The sequence below is a fragment of the Capricornis sumatraensis genome, chromosome 16 (assembly GCF_032405125.1).
Source record: "Capricornis sumatraensis isolate serow.1 chromosome 16, serow.2, whole genome shotgun sequence".
Lineage (NCBI taxonomy): Eukaryota > Metazoa > Chordata > Mammalia > Artiodactyla > Bovidae > Capricornis > Capricornis sumatraensis.
The window spans coordinates 51,427,877-51,452,328 of record NC_091084.1 but is presented as its reverse complement, the minus strand read 5'-3'; the positions used below and the strand labels follow the sequence as shown (position 1 = coordinate 51,452,328).

At 44.9% G+C, this 24,452-nt stretch overlaps 2 pseudogenes; both read right to left on the bottom strand.

The window, feature by feature from the left end:
- Nucleotides 1-16,784: 16,784 nt before the first annotated feature.
- LOC138092195 (cytoskeleton-associated protein 2 pseudogene) lies at nt 16,785-18,517 on the bottom strand (annotated as a pseudogene).
- Nucleotides 18,518-18,727: 210 nt separating this feature from the next.
- Nucleotides 18,728-19,729, bottom strand: LOC138092194 (cytoskeleton-associated protein 2 pseudogene; annotated as a pseudogene).
- Nucleotides 19,730-24,452: the final 4,723 nt, after the last annotated feature.

Sequence of the window (24,452 nt, the reverse complement as noted above, 5' to 3'; positions counted from 1 at the left end):
ATTTGATATTTAAAAACCTCAGTTCTTCAAGTGTAAAAGATCTCTGAATATAACTACCTTACAGGGATTAAGTAAAGTAGTAAATTGTATTAATAAATCCCTTAATACTTGGCCCTACACACAATAAGTTCTCTATAAGATCAGCTGGATATATAGGCCTGAACACAATGAGGGAGGTCTGGACCAGAGGTAAAGATTTGGTAATAACTTTCAGTTTGCACCAAGATGGTAACAATTTATGAATAATAAAGGCACTGGTTAACAACCTTAGTGGCACATGGAAATCACCCAGAGAACTCTGAAAAGCTACACTGGGAGTTTGAAAAAGCAATAGATCCCGCACAGACTCTGACTGAACTGGTATAGAACAGTGGTTCTCCAACTTCAGCGTGTGTTGGAAACACCTGAAACCACTTGCTGTCCCTCAGATTGTTGACCACTATCCCAAGAGTTTCCAATTCAGAAGATTAGGGCTTCCCAGATGGCACTAGTGGTAAAGAACCCACCTGCCAATGCAGGAGATGTAAGAGACACGGGTTCAATCTCTGGGCTGGGAAGATCCCCTAGAGGAGGGCGTGGCAACCCAGTCCAGTATTCTTGCCTGGAGAATCCTATGGACAGAGAAGCCTGGCGGGCTACTGTCCATGGGGTCGCAGAGTCAGACTCCAAGAGTTTCTAATTCAGATGATTAAGAATTTGCATTTCTAATATGTCTCAGGTGATACTGCTGGTGCAGCTACTGGAGAAAAGATTTATAAACTTATGAATATTCTCCTGGCGGCATAAAACATTCTTCTAAGTGCCAGAGTAAAAATAATAACTTCACTCTAGCTCTCATTATTAGAGATTTTGCCAATTTTCTTAAGCTCAAAGATGAAGATTAGGATGTATTAATAAGAAAAACTCTTAGATAAGAAAAGTGAGTTTTGCTATCAACTATCCAGAGGAACAGTGTGAGACCATGGAGTGATTGAATGGCCACTAGCTACAGTCTTGTTTTGCTCAAACATGTTTTTAGAGGGAGAGGGTTGGGACTGTACGTGCCTGTGCCTGTGTTAAGTCGCTTTAGTCGTGTCTGACTGTATGCGACGCTATGGACTGTAGCCCGCTAGCCTCCTCTGCCCATGGGATTCTCCAGGCAAGAATACTAGAGTGGGTTGCCACTCTAGTGGGAAAGATCAGGGGATCTTTCGAACCCACCCCTCTTATGTCTCCTGCACTGGCAGGGGAGGTTCTTTAACCTTAGGACTATAAGAAGAGATTCTAAAAAGGAGGGAGTTAGCAATGGTTTCTGCTCACACAGGTGATATGACTTGCACCTTCATCTATAATAATTAAGGAACGAACTATTCTTTTTCACCGAGAAGGATGTAATAATCAGTTTATTGAGTTTATTTTTTTACTAAAAAATGTAAAATTCTAGCCCATTTCTGACAGTTGCGACTTTTTTTTTTTTCCTTGTTGGAGAGTGAATTATCATACAGAACTTACAGGTGGACATACTCAAAAGTCTCCCAATTGAAACAAACAAACAATAAAAAAAACCAAAAGGAAGCACCAGTCCCCAGGTGCCACTTCACGTCTGGTTTAATAGGTTCAGGAAGCTCATTGGCTCCAGCCTGACCAATCAAGTCTAGCCTCCAACTCTGACCAATTAGGTTATCTCCCCTTGCTGGCTGTTTCTGCAGCAGACTGAAGCAAAGGCAGGGTGGAAGATGAGTTCTCCTTGGCGAGAGAGGGGGGAGTTTTCAAAGTTAATTTCTCTTTTCTGTCAAAGTCTGTTTCTCTCTGATTGTCTGTTTCTACCTCATTTGAGAGACAGTGAATTTCCTGCTTGGGGGGTTCAGTTCAGTTGCTTAGTCGTGTCCGACTCTGTGACCCCATAAATTGCAGCACGCCAGGTCTCCCTGTCCATCACCAACTCCCGGAGTTCACTCAAACTCACGTCCATTGAGTTGCTGATGCCATCCAGCCATCTCATCCTCTGTCTTCCCCTTCTCCTCCTGCCCCCAATCCCTCCCCCATCAGAGTCTTTTCCAATGAGTCAACTCTTCACATGAGGTGGGTTGAGGGGAGAAATAAAAATGAATAAGGTACCTAGATTTTACTCCCCTTTCTACTTGTAATCACAAAATACTTGTAAGAAGTCGAGACGGGTTTTTCTTTCACTAGTAAAAGTGAAACTTGGTACTGAACTGAAAAAAAGCGTTGGGCTGATCAAATACTGAAAACTCTCTCTTCAGATAGAGTAATTTCCTCCTTCTTCCTTTACTTGGCTTTTCGTGGACTCTTGGAAAACCCAGGACTGGAAATAACTCAAAAATGATGTGCTACCTAAGGGGCCAGGCTCTGAGCACTAGCTCTACTTTTATTAGGAAAGGGCATTGTTAATTATCCATTTGGCATCCCTGACAATGGACAATGCAAGAAGGACATTCTCTGGTTGCCTCAAGCTTTGGTTGTAACTCTAGCTTAATCTCTTAAAACTTAACCTTACCATCCCTGACAAAGGCAGCTAGTGAGGTTCTTTCTCTCCTGTCTTATAACACCAGAAGGAAACTGAATATAATCCACTGTTTTCCTGGTGCTTCCACTAGGCTTTATAGTTACCTTCTGTTTCAAAACCTCCAGGAAGGATTCAGTGTCTGGTACACTTTGTCTCTAGGACATCTGCCCTGAGATCGACTTTTTAACAAAGCCTTTTGAGGATGCAAGGGCTGTTAGTTGAAATTAACTTGTCTTGATCCTCTCGGTTCTGCTTAGCCTTTTTATTAAGAGAATTTGAAATCTGGGAGATACTCTGGTGTTCATTTAGATTCTGATTCTGTTTGGCTGGAATTTGGGAGGTAAGACCCAAGGCTTGGAATGACTCTGGGGGAGAGACTGTGTATTAGCCTAACATCCTCACATGCCTGCTGTTTAGCTCTATTTTACCTTTCGAACTCTTGTCTTTGGCCCCTAGCTATTAGTCTTCAAAATTCTTTAGTTTCCACTGAAATAGTGTCTTTTGTGGCACTACAATTATAGACTAGAGTTAACCATAACTTCACTGCTGAAATAATAATTTGCAGCTTTTTTGTGTGGCTTATTTGCTCAGTCGTGTCCGACTCTGTGACCCCAGGGACTTATAGCCAGCTTGGCTCCTCTGTCCATGAAACCTTCCGGGCAAGAATACTGGAGTGGATAGCCATTCCCTTCTCCAGGGGTGTCTTCTTGAATCCAGATCTGCATTGCAGGTGGATTCTTTATCATCTGAGCCACTACGGAAGTAGCTTTCTTATGGGACCCCAGACTCAAGTGTTCTTTTCATACTTCGTGTCCAAACTACAGATCTTTGAATTCAAGAATCTCTATTTTCTAAACTTATCTTTTAGCAGGGTTTCCTGATGTTTCTCAGCCTGAAGTTGAGTCTCATTAATATCATAATTGAATTGAACAACAAAATCCTTATAAAGTGTATGGGCTGGAAGGTGGAATTGGAGCATTACGTGGAGCTGTGACACTGATCTTAGAAGCTTTTCTCCTTCTCTCACACTACTTCTGTTCTCAGAGGACAAAAGAATCCTGACAGTTGGGAAACAAAGAAATGCATCAAGACTATGTTAATAGGTGAAATCTAAGGGCTCTTTCTGTAGGATTTACTTTCCTATTGTTTAACTGAGATTTGAAGGTTTTCCCTTAGTGTGTGAGTAGATACTCTGATTGGGAGCTGAGCTATCATAATTCCAAAGATCACAGATGTTCATCACTTACAAAACTGTTAACCCAACAGGATTAAATAGCCTCATCTGTGGCTGGCTTCCTTGAGTGAGCTTGTCTTCACCTGTGTAGAATGTTTTTTCCTATCAGAAGCCATCAGAACACAAAGAAGAATTTATCTTAGAATCCTGTTTCTATCAGTTATTACAGAATTTTTAACCAAAGATGACATAGGAGAGATCGGCCACCCACTAACTATCCCAGTTAGTGTGGTGAAAGTGGCAGCCATCATCTTGCATAGGGGGAGACAGTCAAAGCTTGGATCAAAGGAAAAGGAAGGAATTTACACCAGGAAGGATGAGAGCAGGGACACTTTGAGATGTACCAGGTGCAGGAGAGTGCTCCTTACAGTAAGGTGACACAGGTGCTTGTAGCCTCGAGGACTCCCTGTCAGGAATACAGCAGTGCCGAGGGAGCAGGAATTACTGCTCATCCTAATGTGTGTCTTCAACAGCTGGCATCTAGACATAACATTAAATTCCAGTGGGCAGATTTCTAGTCCCTGTTTTGCTGACAATATTGCCTTGAACTTATTTTGTCTCATAGAAACTAGAGGTTAATGGTTCAGTGGTGATCACAAGGTGAGCCTGTGAATGGTAGTTCTTCCCACTGAAGACCTACTCAGATCACCTGGGAGCTTTCTATTAATGGTTATGTGATGGCTCCTGAGATGGATTAAACTTTGATGTTAAGCAGTCTTAACACTTAGCTTCCATAAGGCCAGACAGGTCATCCCTCAAAAAGGACATATGACAGGGCAACTGCACCTTCAGTTTCCTCATAGCGCTGTGTTCCATCACTGAGGAGTCCAAGCCCTTTTGCATGTCCTTGCTGTTATCAAGTATTGAGTAGGTCTAGGTAGAAAACAGTCCTCTTTGGGAACAGGGAAATTTGAATTCACTGCACAAAAGTTTTACTGAAGGCCTTTCTGCAGTAAGATACCTGCATTTCCTGTACACCTTACTAATGATGGCAGCACGCAGCTCATAAAGGTTCTAATTCTTTTCTATTTCACCTTCAAAAGTGCTTGGTTTCTGGCTCTACTGAGTTGTAATAGGCGGAAAAAACCTCATAATGCAAGTTACCTTATTTCCTTCTTGTTCCTATAATCAGACTTCAGAATGACTGCCTTCCTCTAAGCTCTTTATAGAGGTGGTGGCATCAACAGCCAGAAAAAATCGGGGAATATATGTTGGTGGGGCTTAATGTAAACTCAATACATGCTTTTTCTTTCTAGCTGCTCTCACTTGGACTTGTTTCTTGGATGGTGAAGTTTGTAATCTCTCTTCAGTAATGACCACCAGCTTTTTACATATTTTTAACAATAGATGTTTAAGTTTATTTTATATACATATTAGATACAGTTCAAAAGGAATAAAAATTCAACATTCTAGAACATAAGACAAATAGAACTAAGATTGACACTATAATAAAATGGAATTAATGAACAGAAATGTTTTTAACCCATCCATATTATACAATTTTAATACTAACACTTCACAATGATCAAATCCTTCTTTGAAACTGTAAGAGTTGGTAAAGGATGTATGCCATCTTAAGTATTAGTTCAGAGACTTTCAAAACAATCTTACTGGTTATGTGAGGGGGAAAGAGACCTACTTACTGTGGATGACTATCATGTTTTAGGAGACATTACTTCACAGTGTTTATTTTTAAAGGAAGAAATCAATTTTAAGTACTTTAGAAATACTACCTAGACTAGAATGACACTAAATATTGTATGTTACTTCTGTAAGCCCATCCTAATAGTCTATATATATTCTATAACAGCAGCGGCCGCTTGTGTTCATCTCCCCCCTTGGAAAATGCAGACAAATTTGGGTTGAGGAAAGATGGTAGAGTAGAAGGAAGTGTGCTCATCTTCTCCTGTGAGAACACCAAAATTGGCAACTAGCTGCTGAACAACCATGGATAGGAGGATGTTGGAACCCACCAAAAAAAGATAGCCTCATGTCCAAGGGCAAAGCAGAAGTCACAAAATTGCTATAGGAGGGGTGCAATCACATTTAAAATCAAATCTAATACCCACCAGACTCTCAGAGGGCACAGACAAAACCTTGTGTGCACCAGGACCCAGGGAAAGGAGCAGTAACTCCTGCAAGAGACTGAGCCAGATTTGCCCATGAGTCAGCAGTGGCCTGCCTCTGGGGCCAGGGCCACTGGCAGCAGCAGTCTTGGGAGGTGTGGGGTGTGGCGTTAGTCCTCTGGGAGGAGGTTGCCATTAGCCCCACTAGAGAGCTCTGTGTGGGTGTTATGCCCAAGTCGCGAAATCTCCCAGTGACCACCAGGGAGCTGATATCTGATGCAAAAGCAAGAGAGTTTTTATTACCAAGCTCGAGCTGGGGCTCCCACGGATACCGACACAGCGGCTATAGGGAGGAGCCCCAGGTTTTGGGTTACATTGCTTATATAGGGAGTGTTCATGGAAAAAAATTTCTACGTAGGGGGACGTCTGATGGGTCACTTTCTTTTGAAGGGTTGTGTGTTGGTTTTTGATTGGTCCCTGTTACCTAGGTAGACCAAGAGTTCCTGAACGTTAAGTCAGGAGATTCTGGTCTGGGGTCCGATTGGCTCGTGGGTGGTGGGGTGAGGTCAGGGGATTTCCAAAGGCTCTTTTCCTGGAACCTTACAAAATGGAGTTTTTCTGTTAACAAAATGGAGTGGCTTAGGTCCTTCATTCCCCCCTTCTGTAGGATCCAGGACAGACCCAATCATGGGTCTGAGGTCAGCTCTATATTGTCTCCTGCTAAGGGGACCATTGGTAGGGCCGCATATTGGGATCTGAGTGTACCATGAGCTGCACTGTGTTGATGCAGCTTTTAATGAAGGCCACCAATTTGTTTAGTAAGCATGGCCTGAAGGTGAGCAGTAGTAACAAGATAATCAGGGGCCCCACCAAGAAGGATATGAGAGTTGCGAACCAGGGGGATGAATTGAACCAGGATTCAAACCAGGTTTGAGACATTTCTTTCTCTGACTCAGCCCTTCTCTTATCTTGGCCAGGGACTCCCTGACTACCCCCAAGTGACTCACATAAAAGCAACATTCTTCTCCTAACGCAGCACACAGGCCCCCCCGTTGGAGAAAAACCAAATCCAATCCCCTTTTGTTCTGCAGTACTACTTCCACCAGAGAACTCGGTGACTCTTGGAGGTGGCTGATTGAGCTTTCTAGTCTTTCTATATCAAGATCAATGGCTGCTCTTAGGCTACAGTAGTGTTGATTCTGCACTATTAAAGAGGATATCCCAGTTCCTGCCCCAGCTGCCCCTAACCCCAGTAGGACTGTGAGGGTTAAGGCTGAGACTGGCTCTCTCTCTTGGACTGGTGTGAAGCTTCTAGTTTCAGGAGGATTTCATCATTGGAGTGATAGAACAGTCGGGGGACTAATAGTACCAATACGCAGAAATCTTTGGAGTTATTTAGCACCTGCCCACAAATACAAGGGGCTAAGCCTGTGGAGCAGGCCCACCAATTTTCCTGGGGAGGCACCAGGTACCCGGTTGTCGCTGTAGAATTGCAGAGGTGTTGGTCGGTTTGGGGGACATTTCCTATGCAAAGGCCCCGCCCGGTTACTCGGTGGAGGGTTCATCTGGCGTCTTTCTGCTGCCATCGGCAAGCTCTGTGGTTTTTGGTTTGAATGTAAACTCCTGGGACAGCTATACCTTCATAATAGGGGGGTTTGATGTCATAACATAACCAGCAACTGCCAGTCAGGTCCGGGCGAGTGGAATTTAGGACCCGATAGGAGCTGATTACCACGTTAAATAACGGGTCCTGATCGTCCTAATGTTAGGTCCCGTAAGGCTAACTTGAGGGGAGTTGCTTGTATTAGTAATGTAGGGCCTGGGAGGCGTTTGGGTAGGTTCTCGAGCGGGGGTGTGGGCGGGCCGAATGGGGGCGTGGGTAGGCTCTCATGGCACTAGGACTGAATTGGGCCCTATGCCCCGATTTGGACCGATCTGTATGGGTCCTACTTTCAACCTGATGGTGAATAGCAACCCATTGTCATACCCTGGCTGATATAGGCAGAGGCCCCAGGATTGTCCGGCTTCCCAACCGGGGAACTTTTTTCCTTCAGTTGAGAATTTGAGCCTCACCAGATTGCAAAGAAAGTTCATACAAGGCCCAGTTATGAGGGACCCCCTTCCATGTCCCCCAGTTGACCCAGTGGGCCCCAGAACGTGACCCAAGGTAATCAAGTCACCACGAATAGGGGGCTCCCAATTGACCATCCCCATTGACTCGCATCCCCAATGGGCGCAATAAAACTTATCAGGCCCCCCCCCCCACAACCAGTTATTGATGGTCGCCTGGTCCCGTCTCCCTCCGGGGCACACATAGAAGGGTGTTTCCCATAAGCTTGCCCGTTGGATGTAGTGGCTGCACCCAGGCCCTGAGTTAGTGGGGGGCCGAGTATTACACCTATTAACGCCAGCCCCACATTCGGGCTTGCCGGGCGTCTTTACCTCCCATTCGCCAATGTCCCACGATCCCGCAGCCAGAAGACAAAGGTCGAATTCCAAGTCCGGCCACCAGGTGTTTTTAGGATGAATGGCCGAGGTGGAGTTAATTACTTCTCCCGTATTTGTGCTTAGAATCATCCAAGTCAGGTTCACTGGTTGATGAGGGTTAGCGGCAGCACTAAGCCATAGAGACAACAGTATAAACAGTACTTTTATCGCCTCTGTAGCTTGAGTTTGAATGGATTTATTTTGTCCAGCTTGGTCTTCCATTGGGAGAACAATTCTTCCCTTAGGGCGAACAGGTCCGCAGGCCATACGTGGGTGTAGTGAACCCAAGTAGATATGCCGTCAACCTTGAGAGCAGTGGGTGTCATCAAGAAAACTAGGAAGGGCCCTTTCCACCTGGGCTCTAGGGTCTCTTGACGATGGCGGCGCACGTACACCCAGTCTCCTGGCCGGTAGCGGTGGGGTTCAGGTGGTGGGCCTGATTCATATAATGCCTTGAGCCTCTTCCATGTGTCCCTGTGGGAGTATTGTAAGGACCAGAGACAAAAGAGTAGTCTCTGATCATTTATCTCTTTTAGCACCTCTATTTTTAGGTTAGGAATTATTGGGGGAGGTATCTCATACATAATTTCGAAGGGGGTAAGTCCCAGTTGGTAGGGAGAATTTCACACCCAGTATAGGGCAAAGGGGAGGAGAGCCACTCAGTCCCTTCCAGTCTCAGCAACTAGTTAATGTTTGAGTGTTCTATTCACCTCTCTACTTGTCCTGAGCTCTGGGACCTATAAGCACAATGCAACTTCCACCTAGCCCCCAAAGCCTGGGCTACCCCCTGGCTTACCTGAGATACGAAGGCTGGCCCATTGTCCGACCCCACCTGTGCAGGAAGCCCGAACCGCGGCAAGATGTCTTCAATCAGCTTTTTGGCCACCACCTGTGCTGTTTCTCTCTTGGTGGGGAAAGCTTCTACCCACCCTGAGAAGGTATCTATGAATACCAGTAGATATTTGTATCCATATTTACCCGGTTTTACCTCAGTGAAGTCCACCTCCCAGTATGCTCCTGGTCGACTCCCACGTTCTCTAGACAGGTGGTTGGCTGGATGACAGGCAGCGTTGGTGAGCTGGAAGGCCTTGCAGGTTGATACGATATTTTCTATCATTGATCTGATGTCTCTCGTGGTAATCTTGGCATGTCTAATCAGGTCCTGCATCTTGCGGGTTCCCAGGTGAGTGGAGTGATGCATCCTCAGTAACACCTGCTTTCCTAGTTCCTCCAGGAGGATCAGGGAGCTATCCGCTGCCTTCCACCACCCGGCCAGTTGTTGGGTCATAGGCAAATCTTTTATCCAGTCTAAGTCTCTTGCTGAGTAGTTGGGTAAAGCTGGCAGAACAGGGCTCCCGGGGTCAGGCAATTGAAGGGTGGCTTCTATCACAGTGCCCTGGGCTGCACCTTGGGCTGCTCTGCCTGCCAAATTGTTTCCCTTTGAGGTCAGGGTGTCTGACTTTTGGTGTCCTGGGCAGTGTATTATGGCTAGTTTCTTAGGAAGCCACAATGCTGAGAGGAGGGCTTTTATTTCTTTATTTTTGATCGTTTTACCCTCGGCTTTGAGGAGGCCTCTCTCTCTGTAGATGGCTCCGTGTATATGGGCAGTAGCAAAGGTGTATCAGCTATCGGTAATGATGTTAAGTTTTTTGTCCTTCCCCAACTTGGAGGGCTTTTGCTAGGGTGATTAGTTCAGCCCTTTGAGCCGAAGTGCCCAGAGATAGTGCTTCTGCCCACACGATTTGGGTTTCTGTGGTTACCGCTGCCCCTGCATACCTGAGCCCATCTGGGGCAAAACTGCTTCCATCCGTATACCAGGTAACTTCAGCATCCGCTAGAGGGCGATCTTGCAAGTCCTCTCGCGTTCCATGTACCTGGGCCAGTATGTCGCTGCAGTCATGGACTGGGGCTTCCAAATCCGGGTTAGCAAGCAGTGTAGCCGGATTGAGAGCAGTAGGCTGCAGAAAGATGATTCTGGAGGGGTTTAGCAGTAATCCCTGGTAGTGGGTCAGCCGAGCGTTGCTGATCCACCTATCTGAGGGCTGTTTTAGGATGCCCTCAATGGCATGGGGGGCGGTGATATGCAGCTCTTGCCCCAGTGTCTGTTTATCTGCATCCTTGACCATTAGGGCCACTGCTGCAATCATGCGGAGGCATGGGGGCCAGCCTGATGCCACGGGGTCTAGGCGTTTAGACAAGTAAGCCACCGGCCGCTTCCAAGGTCCCAGATGCTGCATCAGTACCCCTTTTGCCACTCCTTGTTTTTCATCTACATACAGGAGAAAGGGTTTTGTAACGTCAGGCAACCCTAGGGCGGGGGCTGACAGCAGGGCCGTGTTAATAGTCTTGAAAGAGGTCTCCATCCTCTCTGTCCAACTGAAAGGGGTGGTACTTTTTGTGGCTTCATATAAGGGTTTACCCAGTTCTGCATAATTTGGGATCCAAAGACAGCAGAACCCAGCAGACCCCAAAAATTCTCTCACCCTTCGAGGTGAATCTGGGGTAGGGATTTTAAGTACCGTCTCCTTTCATGCCTCTGACAGCCATCTCTGTCCTTCCTTTAATACATACCCTAAGTAGGTGACCTCTGGTTGGCATATCTGAGCCTTTTTGGCTGAGGCTCAGTACCCTAATTTTCCAAGGGTCCGCAATAGTTCTTGGGTGCCCATAAGGCAAGTCTGTTGGTCCTTTGCTGCAATTAAGAGGTCATCTACACATGGTAACAAGGTTAGTTGGGGGTGGTGTTGTCTGAACTCATCCAGATCCTCATGGAGGGCCTCATCGAAGATGGTGGGAGAATTCTAAAATCCCTGTGGCAGCCGGGTCCAGGTCAGCTGGCCGTTGATTCCTTCTTCCGGGTCAGACCATTCAAAAGCAAAAAGGTCCTGGCTCTTGGATACCAGGGGGAGGCTGAAGAAGGCATCCTTTAAATTTAAGACCATATACCAGTGATGGTCCGATGGGAGAGAGGAGGTTGTATGGGTTCGGCACAGTAGGGTGAATATCTAAAACTTGGCAGTTGACTTCTCGTAAATCCTGCACTGGCCGATAGTCACGAGAATTTGGTTTTTTGACAAGGAGCAAGGGGGTGTTCTAGGCCGACTGGCAGGGTCTCAAGATTTTCTGGGCTAGGAGCCTGCGGATATGGGGGGTGATCCCCTGTCGGGCCTCCAGGGCCATGGGGTATTGTTGGACCCAGACGGGGTTGGCCCCTGGCTTGAGATCTACATATACAGGAGGGCGGTGTCCGGAAAAACTGGCTCCCCCTGTCTCGGCCCACACCTCGGGGAATTCATCTAGCCATTTTCAAATGTCTACCGGAGGCTGTATAGGTTTCTGGTGCAGCCGATATTCATCTTCTAATTGCATGGTCAGTACTTGGATCGGTCTGCCCGACTGGTCCAGTATTTTGGTTTCCCCCAGGAGGAAATGAATCTGGGCCTGCATTTTGGTCAACAGGTCTCTTCCCAACAGAGGGAAGGGGCATTCCGGAATGACCATAAAAGAGTGGGATACCCGGCCCACACCCAAGTCCACTGATCTTCGGGTAGTCCATTGGTATTGTTTCATTCCAGCAGCCCCCTGCACCCAAGAGGTCTTTCCGGCCAGTTTTCCCTGGGGCTCTAGCAAAACCGAATATTGAGCCCCTGTATCAACAAGGAAGTCAAATGGGGTCCCTTCCACTCTTAGGGTTACCCTGGGTTCGGGGAGGGGCGCTGAACCCCATCCTCCCTAATCACTCAGTTCTTCAACAGCCAGGATGGGGGTCTTTCGTGGTCCCTTCTTTTTCTTAGGGCATTCCTTGGCCCAATGTCCTTCCTCTTTACAACATGGACATTTTTTTTCCTAATGCTGGTTGCGTACGGGGACGGCTCTTACCTTCAGCAGCCAGGCGGTGCAACTGGCGCGCTCTCTCTCCCGAGTCAGGAACTGTTGCAGCCAGCAGGATGTGTGCCATGTTACGGGTTTGGCGATCTGCCGCTTTGGCTTGTTTTTCCTCGGGGGTTTCTCGGGTGTTGTAGACTCTTTCTGCTACTGTTATTAAATCCTGGATACTCTTTTCACCCAGGCGTTCAAGTTTTTGTAACTTCTTCCTAATGTTGGAGCCACCTGGTTGACAAAATGCATTATCAAAGCAGCCTGAGTGCCTTCTGCTTCTGGATCCATGGGGGTGTATTGTCTAAAGGCCTCCACTAGCCTCTCCAGGAAGGCTGCTGGACTCTCGGTGGGGCCCTGCTGAACATTTCCGACTCTAGCTGGTTAGTAGGTTTCTGTGCATCTACCTTAAGCCCCGCCAAGAGAGTCTGGCGGTAGACCCGGAGCCTCTCCTTACCTTGTGCCATATTGTAATCCCAGTTGGGTCACGATAAAGGAAAAGAGGTGTTAATTTCATCTATATTAGTGATGGGTTCTCCATTTGTCCCTGGGACCCTTTTATGGGCCTCATTCTGTATTCTTTTTCTCTCTTCTGTGGTGAAGAGAATCTGGAGCAGCTGTTGGCAGTCGTCCCAGGTGGGCTGATGAGTAAAAAGCACAATTTCTAGAAGATTGTCTGAGAACTTAGCATTTTGGGATCTCCAGTTATATAGGTCACTAGTAGAAAAGGGCCAGTATTGATGAGGTTGGTTTCCTGCCTCATTGCGGGGGCCGGCCACTCGTAAGGGGAGGGTAACAGTTGAGTCTGCCGGCCCCTCCGGGGACCTGGCTCGCTGATGGTGAATATTTTGTGCGGGTCCCCTCCCCCCACCCTGTGTTTCGACCCTGGGTGAAGGAATGGCGGGGGCCTGTGGCAGTTCAGGGGGTTGGTAAGGGGGAGGAAACAGAAGTTCTTCTTCTGTTCCCCTCTGCAAGATAGGGTATAGCAGCGCCATTGGTTCAGGTTCCTTGGGATTCTTCAGGTTTTTTCCTACACGTGTCACCAACACCTGAGTGATAGAAAATCCCTGTTGAGGCAAAAAAGTTTTACCCAAGAAGGGGGCGCAATATGATATTTTCCCATACTATGATATAGGGAACTTGGTCAGGGTGTCTGATCCGTGGTCAGAACTGATATCCCGAACTCGGTGTACAGTTCCCAACTCAAAGGTGCCTTCTGAGGGCCAGCCTACATGGAAAGTCGGCCATTCTGCAGTGCAAAAAGTGATTAATTTATTCCTTTTAATTTCTACACTGAGGTCATGAGCACGCATCTTGACCTCCTTAAAATTATCAGTAACCAAGGATAGAGGTATGGGCTAGAATGGCGTTGCCCCATCGTCCTGGGATCAGTCAGATATTGGTAAATTAATACAGACAATATGAACAGCCACACAGACAGACAGACAGGAGAAATACACCTCTGGGAGTCCGGAGGTAAAACCGAACGACGATGGCCTCTGGCCGTTCAGTGGGAGCGACCTGCTATCATCTACAGAGAACAGGGGCACTCCGTCCCCCCTGCCGGGGTCAGGGACATATCCCAACGACCCCCACCAGTGACTCGTCGGCGCGTCTGCCTGAGTTGTATACCAGTCTCAGAAAATAGGCCCTGCCAGAAATGAAAAGAAAGACAGAAAAAAGCTTAACGGCTGCAGATGACTCTCTGGATCGGTCTTCCTGTGGAGCCGGTGGGAGATCCCAGACGAGCCCCCAAATGTTATGCCCAAGTTGCGAAATCTCCCAATGACCACCAGGGAGCTGATATCTGATGCAAAAGCAAGAGTTTTTATTACCAAGCTCAAGCTGCGGCTCTCACTGATACCGACGCAGTGGCTATAGAGAGGAGCCCCGGGATTTGGGTTACATTGCTTATATAGGGAGTGTTCATGGAAAAAAAAGAATTTCTACGTAGGGGGATGTCTGGTCACTTTCTTTCGAAGGGTTGTGTGTTGGTTTTTGATTGGTCCCTGTTACCTAGGTAGACCACGAGTTCCTGAACGTTAAGTCAGGAGATTCTGGTCTGGGGTCCGATTGGCTCGTGGGTGGTGGGGTGAGGTCAGGGGATTTCCAAAGGCTCTTTTCCTGGAACCTTACAAAATGGAGTTTTTCTGTTAACCAAATGGAGTAGCTTAGGTCCTTCATGGGTAACCCACAAACTAGAGAACAATTATACCAAAGAAGTTCTTACACTGCAGTGAAAGTTCTAGGCCTCCTTCAGACTTCCCAATCTGGGGATCTCACAAAGGGACTGGAAGGTCAGGGAGATTTGATTACAGATCTCCCCCAGGCCTAGGGAAGCAGACGCTTGGCACAAACAAAGCTTTGTGTGCACCAGGGCTGAAGAGAAAGGAGCAGTGACCCCACAAGAGACTGAGTTAGACTTGCATGCGTTTCGAAGTTTCTGGCAGAGGTGTGGGTCAACAGTCACCTGCTGTGGGGTCAGCAGCACTGGCAGCAGCAGGGCTACAGGGCGTGTGGGGTGCTGGCATAAGTCTTCTTGGAGGAGGTTGCCACTACCCCTACCGTAGTGCCTATAGCCTACCACAGAGACTTCAAACTTTAGGACTGGGCTTCCTTAGGTCAAAGTATAGGGAGGGAGCACAGCCCCACCCATCAGCATAAAATTGGATTAAATATTTACTGATCATGGCCCTGTTCAACAGAGCATTGACCCAGTTTTCCCCACAGTGAGTCCATCCCATCAGGAAGCTTGCATGGGCCTCTAATCCTCATCCATCATAGGGCAAACAGAATGAAAACCATAATCAAAGAGTACTAACCAAAAGGATCACATAGAGTCACAGCCTTGTGTAACTCAAACTATGAGCCATGCTGTGTAGGGCCACCTAAAACAGATGGGTAATGGATGGAGAGTTCTGACAAAACACAGTCCCTGGAGAAGAGAATGGCAAACCATGTCAGCATTCTTGCCTTGAGAACCCCACGAATAGTATGAAAGCTAAAAACATATGACAGTGAAAGATGAGCCCACGAGGTCAGTAGATGTCTAATATGCTTCTGGAGAGAAGTATGGAGAAATGGCTCCAGAAAGAGGGAAGAGGCTGAGCCAAAGTGAAAATGATGCCCAGTTGTGGTTGTATCTGGTGAAAGTAAGTCTGCTGTAAAGAATAGTACTGCATAGGAACCTGGAATGTTTGGTCCATGAATCAGGTGAATTGTGGTCAAACAGCAGATGGTGAGAGTGAATGTTGACATTTTAAGGAATAAGTGACCTAAAATGGATGGAAATAGGCAAATTTAATTCAGATGACCATTATATCTACTACTGTGGGCAAGACTCCCTTAGAAAAAAATGGGAGTAGTCTTCATAATCAGCAAGAGTCTGAAATGCAGTACTTGGATGCAATCTCAAAAACAATAGAATGATCTTAGTTTGTTTCCAGTTTGTGTATGGATATGAGAGTTGGACCATAAAGAAGGCTGAGTGCCAATGGATTGATGCTTTCAAACTATGGTGCTGGAGAAGACTCTTGAGAGTCCCTCAGACTGCAAGAAGATCAAACCAGTCAATTGTAAAGGAAATCAACCCTGAATATTCATTGGAAGGGCTGAAGCTTCAATACCTCTAACACACGAGGTGAAGAGCTGACTCATTGGAAAAGACCCTGATGCTGGAAAGACAGAGGGCAGGAGGAGAGGCAGGTGATAGAGGATGAGACTGTTGGATGGCATCATCCACTCAGTAGATGTGAGTGTGAGCAAAATCTGGGAAACAAGCATAGGGAAGAGCTGGTGTGCTGCAGTCCATGGGATTGCAAAGTGTCAGACATGACTAAGTGAACAATAGTCTATCAATTATATCAAATGAAGCAACAGAAGTTAAGTTTTAACATTTTAGATAGTCAGATTTGAAACGGAACTTAAAGGAACTAAGACTTAAGGTTCTGAATACCAACTAGGTTTATGCACGTCTTTTCTTATCCAAAAGTATCTTCTCTTAGAAATGGAGTATTTAGTTAATTATCTTTCTTGGTGACTTTGGCTACAATAAAAGGCCAAGAGACTACAGGTTGCCAACCTGCTGGCATTGCTGGATAGTGACAAGAACTAGGGGCAATGTTCCAAGGACAGAGGAGACCATAGCAATAGGGGTTACTAGAACTAGGTGACAAAGCAAGCTAAGTGCCTTGACAAAACTTACCTTAGAGAAAAACAGTCTATTAAGATCAATAAGGTAGAATTGCTTTTCCAAAGGACAGAGGTCAACAGCTGCTACAGAGTGAACATTAGTAAAAGCACTGACTACTGTGAATACTTAAGTACCTGGCGACTCTTAACCTAAAGGATATATGAAGCCACAACAAACCAACAAAACCCCCTTGAAAAATACAACCCCAGTGTTTATCAGAGCTTCACTTCTTTTCTCTCTGGCCAGGCTCTGAGTACAATGCAGCATATGATACAGCATCAACTCTGTCCCAACTCTGTTAACTCTTGAAAATTTATGGGTAATGGTTATTTAACATATCTAGCAATTTAGAAGTCCCTTGAAGACCTTGAACGTCTAACCAGTGTTAGAAACTTTAGTGCTCTAAATGCAAAATTTGTTCCATCAAACTGCATCCTTCTCTACACTTTGCAAGTATGGAGTAGCAGACACATATTTAAGCATTCTGCAATAATATCTGTATTGGGAGTTTTAACATCATTGGTTGAATATTTGTCATCCAGGTCATTTTCAGTCTTGAAATACCACGTTTCTAGGATGCTTATTTTCCATTTCTGGTTTTTCTGATCCTAGGTCAACATTGTCAATGACGGCTTCTTCAGTTTGTTTCTTGGTTGCACAAACCTCAATGTTTGGTCCAAATCTAACTTGACTTCTTTACTGTCAGAGTGTCAACGACTCCATGTTGCATCTCTTCAATAGGCTGAACTCCTGCCAGAATGGCCTTCTCAGATTGTGACAATATTTTCAGTAGGACTTGAATGGTTTCAGTACATGTGAGGCATATCCAATATCTAACAAACTCTTTTTTGACATCTGGGATATTTTTAATTAGGTCATTCAGTGTAACCAATACTACCACTTCTTGGACATCTCTTATTAATCAGGTTTAGGCATTTAGAAAATATCATAAGGGTTTTTTTTTTTTTTTTATCTTCTGCTATGGTAGTCCAGGAGGTCCCAACTGACTTTTCACTTTGTGCTTTGGGCTCAGGCTTGGTGGCTACTGAACTCGGAAGCCTGTTAACACTTTTCCTTTGCCAGTTTTCCACTCTGATGAGCTTTTCTCTTCTCCACAGTTTATTTGGGTTGAGTCCATCTACTATAAATTCTTTTCACCATGGTATGTCTGTGCTGGTCAATGCTTTTTGACTTTTCTATTTAGTATTAGAAAACAAAGCAGGCCTGGCTACCATTTCAGCTGCTATGCTTCTTGATAAGTGTCTTATGGCCTGAGAAGCACCTGTTTTGATACCAGATGAAACTGTATTTGTGATAACTCTATCTCAAGGCCCTTTCCAAACTAACATTGGTAGGCATATCTTGAGGCCTTGTTTCATGGTGTCTTGGGTATTACTGTGGTGACTTCTTTTTTTTAGGGAAGGAGATTATTCTTTTCTATGTCAATTTGCATAGTATCTGTTCCCTTTATTGATTTGGTGTAAAATCAATCCGATTTCTTCTCTGGGTGGATAAAATGGGGCAGGAGGGGGAGATTTTTGCTCAGCACTACAGAGAACCACAAGAGTCATCATTCTCATCCCCCCTTGATTGCCACATGTAGGAGCAGCTCTTTTCCAAGCTGGTATAGTCAGGAGAGATACACATTCATCAAAAAGGAGGAAGGAATGGCTATCCTGAAGAGTTTAATAGTAACAGGAATAAAGATGACACAAAACCCATCAAATGAAACAATACTATTTTCAACTGATTGCAAAGTGTCTTCAATTAATAACTTGGCATTTATTTAAAAGGTTTAACAGAAGTGAGACCAAAACATTTTGTATCGACATGAAGTAACAGCATCTTTTATTTAAAATAACAATACACTAGAAAAAATATGGCAAATATAAGTTTGCTTTCATGGAGAACAAAACAGTTACGAAGCTCAACCACATACCAAAGTTCACCTAAAAGAACTTTTCCTCTTGTAAGTTAGAACGGATTTAAAAAAGAAACTAAACTAAGACTTTTTAGAGAATTGGGATACAGATTGCTCAGGCCAAGTGTACCCCAGTTTAAATAGCTACATGAATTGAGACAAATAAAAATTATTTGAACATACACCTTTGTGAGATGAAATGCAAAGGTTGAAAGTCAACCATTAGTTCACCCATTATAGCCAAAATAAACTCTGTCCATGTGTATCAACATATTTTACACAAACTTAGTTTCTGTATCTAGCTGGGTGTCTAAAGTGAGTGTGATGGGACTGAAAGGGGGAAATGTAAAGCATGGCCCTCAAATAAGACTTCAGGAAATCTGCAAGAGGGGGACTGCAAGAATAGGGGGAGAGGTGGGGACTAACACTGAGCATCCACTGTGTATCAGGTTCCACTGTGGTGACTTCTAATAGGAGGTAGCACAAGTTGTCTGCTCTGAGATGTGGTGCTCCCAACTTTAGTTGCAGTCATCATGAGAGGTTCTATCATTTTTCACTGTTACACTGCTAATGTCTACAAGCTGAGGTTTTGTGAATTTAGAGACTGGCTGAAAGTTTCTTGGTTGTTGCAGAACTCTCATCTTTTACTTAAGAATTAATCTTGGACTGAACAACTTGGCCACAAAAAATCCAATCACAGGTTTCTTGGGCATGTTAGCATCTTGCTTTGTCTTTTCTGTAGTTTTTACTATTTTTAAGGAGAAATGCTTGGTTTAATGTCATAACGTTGACGTTGGGGGCCATCTTTAATTGGTAACAATGGCAGAGTTTTATCCTCAGTTTTAGTGATTGATACACCTTAGCTAATTAATCATGTTTTAAGGGAATAGCTTTTTCCATTGTTACATATTTGATTTAGTAGGTTTACTGACATATTTATCAGCCATTTTTGTCTTAAGTTTTCAGAACTTTTGTCTCTTCTTGGACCTGTCCTTCATATATCTTCACTGTCTGAGCTCTACCACTGATAATATCTGATTTTCCTGTTTGTATGCAAACATTTTTTCTTACCAGATGCTCCTTGAGCTTTTGTCATCTTTGCTCTGAGCAGGAAATGGACTCTCAGACTTTGGGGGCAGCTGAAAGTCCCTCAGGACAAATGGGGTGCTCAACACAGCTCAGACAAGGGGAGGTGTTTCTGGCTTGACCACCGCAGATGACTCCTCATTTTTAAAGAATCTCCTTTCACCCTGGATGTTCAATAACTTCCATAAACATCCATCCCTCTGACAGAATACCTCTTGTAAGCAGTCATCTTCTCTACTAGTGTCTGCCAGTGTTCAAAAAGACTCCTATCCTTACCCTCAAAGACAACATTCATGTTTATCCAGGTTCCATTTAAAACCTTGCACTTTGGTTCCTGAAACTGGAACTTATAACAGTCCATAGTTTCAAGGCATCCAAAAGCTCCTGGTGTAGCATAGGAATCCTGTTGTGCTTGTTTTTCTAGCTTGATCAATGTGAAGAAAGCAGCTTAATCTGTTTCCATGAAGGGACTTAACTGCACACCTGAAGAGGGCAGAATTAGAAGAAACACTTCTGATTCTTCTCCTCATACCCTAATGACCCCTCCACAAAGGATGCATAATGATTTCATCTGTTTAATGGAAACGGAACAACAAATACTCCTCTCCATGTTTTGCTGAATAGTTGTCTCTAATCTATGGCTCTATAGTTTACAGGTGAAAAAGGTGTTTCTTCATGAAGCTGGTTAGTGCTGACTCAGACCATCAGAATACCATATTGGACTGAGAAGTGAGCAACTAATGATGGCTTTAGATGTTGGTGCCATATTCCAAGTTGTCATAACACTTGTATGTACTCAGTGATCATGTTCTGTCTGATTTCTGGGGATAAACCTAGGATATCTGATTTCCTACCTTTACTAATGATGAGTCAGGGCTATCCTGTTACCTGGAATCATAATCATATGTGCATCCTTGGGGTGTGTCCCAACCTCTGTTAAATCCCACAGTCTCCAAGGATTATATGCTTCTATTATTAACTAAATCATTTGTCTCCAGGTAGTGTTTATCATTCAGTACCAATTCTATCACTTCCCACACTGTACCTGTACACATGGGAACTTTCCATCATGTAGATACCTGTCTCAAATGCTGACTTTATCTTGTCAGGCTTAGACTGTACTACTTCAGGGGCTGTGTCCCTATTGCAGAATCATGTGTCAGATAATGAAAATTACAAGTCCCTTGGTAAGGGTAATAGGGAGACTATTTTATGACTGGTGCCTGAACTCAGTGAAAGATTTCCTTAATCTAAGTCTGAGTTCACAGGGTGAAAAGAGAGAACTCTAGAGATCAAGAATAAAAAACCAGTATTTGGATAGCATACATAGTGCATATGTTAAAAAGGGCAGGTAGTTTGTGTTTATGCCTTTATTAAAACTAAACTTGTGACTCAAAACTGGGAGTCCTCCGCCCAGTTCCCTTTCCACCAAAACTGGTCCTCAGTGAAGAGAGCAAAGGTAAATCAAAAGTTGCTCAGCCTAAAAGATCAGAATAGGGTATTCAGAATAGGGACTTATTTGGATTGAGAAGTCCAAGAACAGACAGAGAACAGAAAGGGCTCCTTGTGGGCATGCAAATTAAAGTAGTTGTCATAGTGTGGATCACTCACTTCTGCAGGGAAGCAGGACGACCAGGGTAAGCAATTTGAAAGCTATTACAAGGAATTGGTTTGTACAATTATGGAGGCTGAGAATTCTTAACCTGCAGCTGTCAAAGGCACAGGAGAGCTGATGTGTAGTTCCAACCCAAGTTCAAAAGCCTGCAAACCAGGGAGCCTATAGCATACACTCTTGTCTGAAAGCCTGGAGGAACGAGACCCAAGAAGAAGAGGCCACGTTTCAGTTAGTCCACAGGCAGGGCAAGGCTGACGTCCTGGCTCAAGGTGGGTCAGGCAGGAGGAGCTCCTTCCTACTCAGCCTTTGTTCTGCTCAGGCCTCCAGCAGATTGGATGGGGCTCACTGGCACTGGGGAAGGTGTCTGCCGTTCAACTGTTCCTCTCATGCCATATACACCCATAGACAGTCAATGTCTGAGCCATGGGGTGCCTGGACACTTGTTCAGTCAAGTTTTCATATAAAACTAACCACGTGGTAGATCTGAGGGCATAGAATCTGGTAACTCAAGATGTAGAAGGTACTTAGAGGCCCCAAAGATCAGTGACTGAATAGAGACCAGGCACTAGACTGCAATATAGAGACGACTCAGTACAGTGACTGAGCTGGGAAATGAGAGGCTAGTCTCTCCTTGTCTTCTCAGACAAGGAGGCCAAGAACAAATTAGTAAGACAAGGAATGGAGGGCTTACTAAGTGTACCAAATCAAAATGACACTATACCTTGAAACATTATCTTGAAGCTTCAGAACACATGCTTATTGCAGCTCCAGTGCACAAATCTTCATATCTACTCTACCTGGGCCTAAGAACTTTGGGATAATAGAATGAAGACAATAGCATTTCTAACAAAATTCCCTGCTCTCAAGATGTCTATCATTAAGGTCAAGAGGGTATTACATGAACATTGTCCATTTCTCCAGCAGTTGGAATGTGGCATTCTTATGTGGCACAGCAGGGCTTACCATGTCAATCTGGTGGTCCTCTAAAGCTGAGTCAAAAACTGGGATGAACTCCAGCAGGTATGTCTTTAATGCATCCGGACCTGTGTCTTAAGACAGGATTTAAGTGTCCTAAGAGCTTCAGCTCAGTTCAGTCGCTCAGTCATATCCAACTCTGTGACCCTATGAATTGCAGCACGCCAGGCCTCCCTGTCCATCACCAACTCCCGGAGTTCACTCAGACTCACATCCATTGAGTCAGTGATGCCATCCAGCCATCTCATCCTCTATCGTCCCCTTCTCCTCCTGCCCGCAATCCCTCCCAGCATCAGAGTCTTTTCCAATGAGTCAACTCTTTGCATGAGGTGGCCAAAGGACTGGAGCTTCAGCTTTAGCATCAGTCCTTCCAAAGAAATCCCAGGGCTGATCTCCTTCAGAATGGACTGGTTGGATCTCCTTGCAGTCCAAGGGACTCTCAAGAGTCTTCTCCAACACCGCAGTTCAAAAACATCAATTCTTCGGCATAAAGAACCTCAAAAAACCTATGAAGTTGAGCAGAAACTAAAGAAGCCAAGATTTTTGGTAAATTGGATTTCCATGTCACTCATCTTCCAAATATAGTTCTTTTTCCTAGAGCTCTATTATTTCACTTAGTTTATTTTTTTCCAACCCTTTGAAGGCCTTGCTATCCTGAACAATTTCCAACGGAATCTATATTTCCTGAATCTAAGAATTTCTACCCATTTGAACAATGTCCCTGGGCAGATTTGGTCATGCTTTCTTATTACAAAAGCAGGTTTGTGTTTGCAGATAGCTGTATAGTTGGCTGTGCCTTTTATCTTTCATATCCATGGGGAATTTATCACCCCTATGGTTTCTAGGTATGTATTCTATTGACTTCTCAGTGTCTTAAACTTCATAGACACAGCAGTAATGTCATGGACTTTAATATAACCTTAAGTCTAGTTTGGTAGCTGGTAGTCATCTTAACCCTGTGGGCACATTTTTCTTTTGATTTCTAATGGTATATGACATGAAGTGCTTATTTCCAAATTGCTAAATATTGCAGTATCTTCATACAGTGTCTACTTGATTAGTGTTCTTGGGTGTTAGTGTGCTCTGGGTGTTAGAGCACACTAGTTGGGTGCGCTCTGCTGGGTGTTAGTGTGCTCTATGAAGATACCTTGCTCTACTCCCATCTGCATGCCTCTACTCTATATTATCTTCAGTTTTTCTCTCCCAGACCTTTGGCCAGCAGTCAAGTCTTGGCTGCTGCTCCTCAGATGTATGTATTTAACCCTCAGGGTGGAGATTTTTTCACCACACACAATGGATAACCAGGTGCGCTGGCAAAGCTGTGTCCATTAGGAGGACTACCCTCTCTTCTGTCATCCAAGGATACCTTGAGTGGAGTTGTTCAGCAGACACTCATGTTTGCCTTATGCTCCCAAGTAGATCTATCTGTGAATCAACCTTGGCATTTTCTTAATATTTCTCATGTTCTAGAATGCATGTGAGTTTATAAGGCCTCCAGCTGTTGTGGAATCCATAGTCACAAAATACACCTCGGAGAACAGTCAAGACAGTGGAGTACAATTTATTATGCCAGTGGGTCCAAGGGGAATTGGTTCTCAACAAGGACCCTGCTTTCTGAGGACTTGGTTTTATACCCCAGTTCTGACTGGTTACACGTTAGTAATTTACTTAGTTTTACAACATGCAGGTGCAGGAAGAATTAACAATTACAACATGCAGGCACAGGCGCTATCGTTAATCTGAGACAACTTGACCTTTACTTCCAATCTTTGTTTTCCATCTGTGAGGCGAGGGTTTCCAAGGAGACCTGGTTTCTCTTTAACGATTGTTTCCTCATTCCAGAACAGGGTTCAGGCCCCATTCACATCCTGTCTTAAGACGGCTGAGAGTCTTCAAGATAGAATCCCTCTTGCCCTCCTTCCTCCCAGTGGACCCAACACAGCAGCTACAGTTCAAGTGTTCAATAGTTATGTGTACATAGTGGCCACTGAGTTCAGTTCAGTCTCTCAGTCGTGTCTGACTTTTTGCGATCCCATGAATCACAGCATGCCAGGCCTCCCTGTCCATCACCAACTCCTGGAGTTCACTCAGACTCATGTCCATCGAGTTGGTGATGCCACCAGCCATCTCATCCTCTGTTGTTCCCTTCTCCTGCTCCCAATCCCTCCCAGCATCAGAGTCTTTTCCAATGAGTCAACTCTTCACACGAGGTGGCCAAAGTCCTGGAGTTTCAGCTTCAGCATCATTCCCTCCAAAGAAATCCCAGGGCTGATCTCCTTCAGAATGGACTGGTTGGATCTCCTTGCAGTCCAAGGGACTCTCAAGAGTCTTCTCCAACACCACAGTTCAAAAGCATAAATTCTTCGGTGCTCAGCTTTCTTCACAGTCCAACTCTCACATCCATACATGACCACTGGAAAAACCATAGCCTTGACTAGATGGACCTTTCTTGGCAAAGTCAAGTGGGCTACTGAGTTAGCACCAAATACTAGTT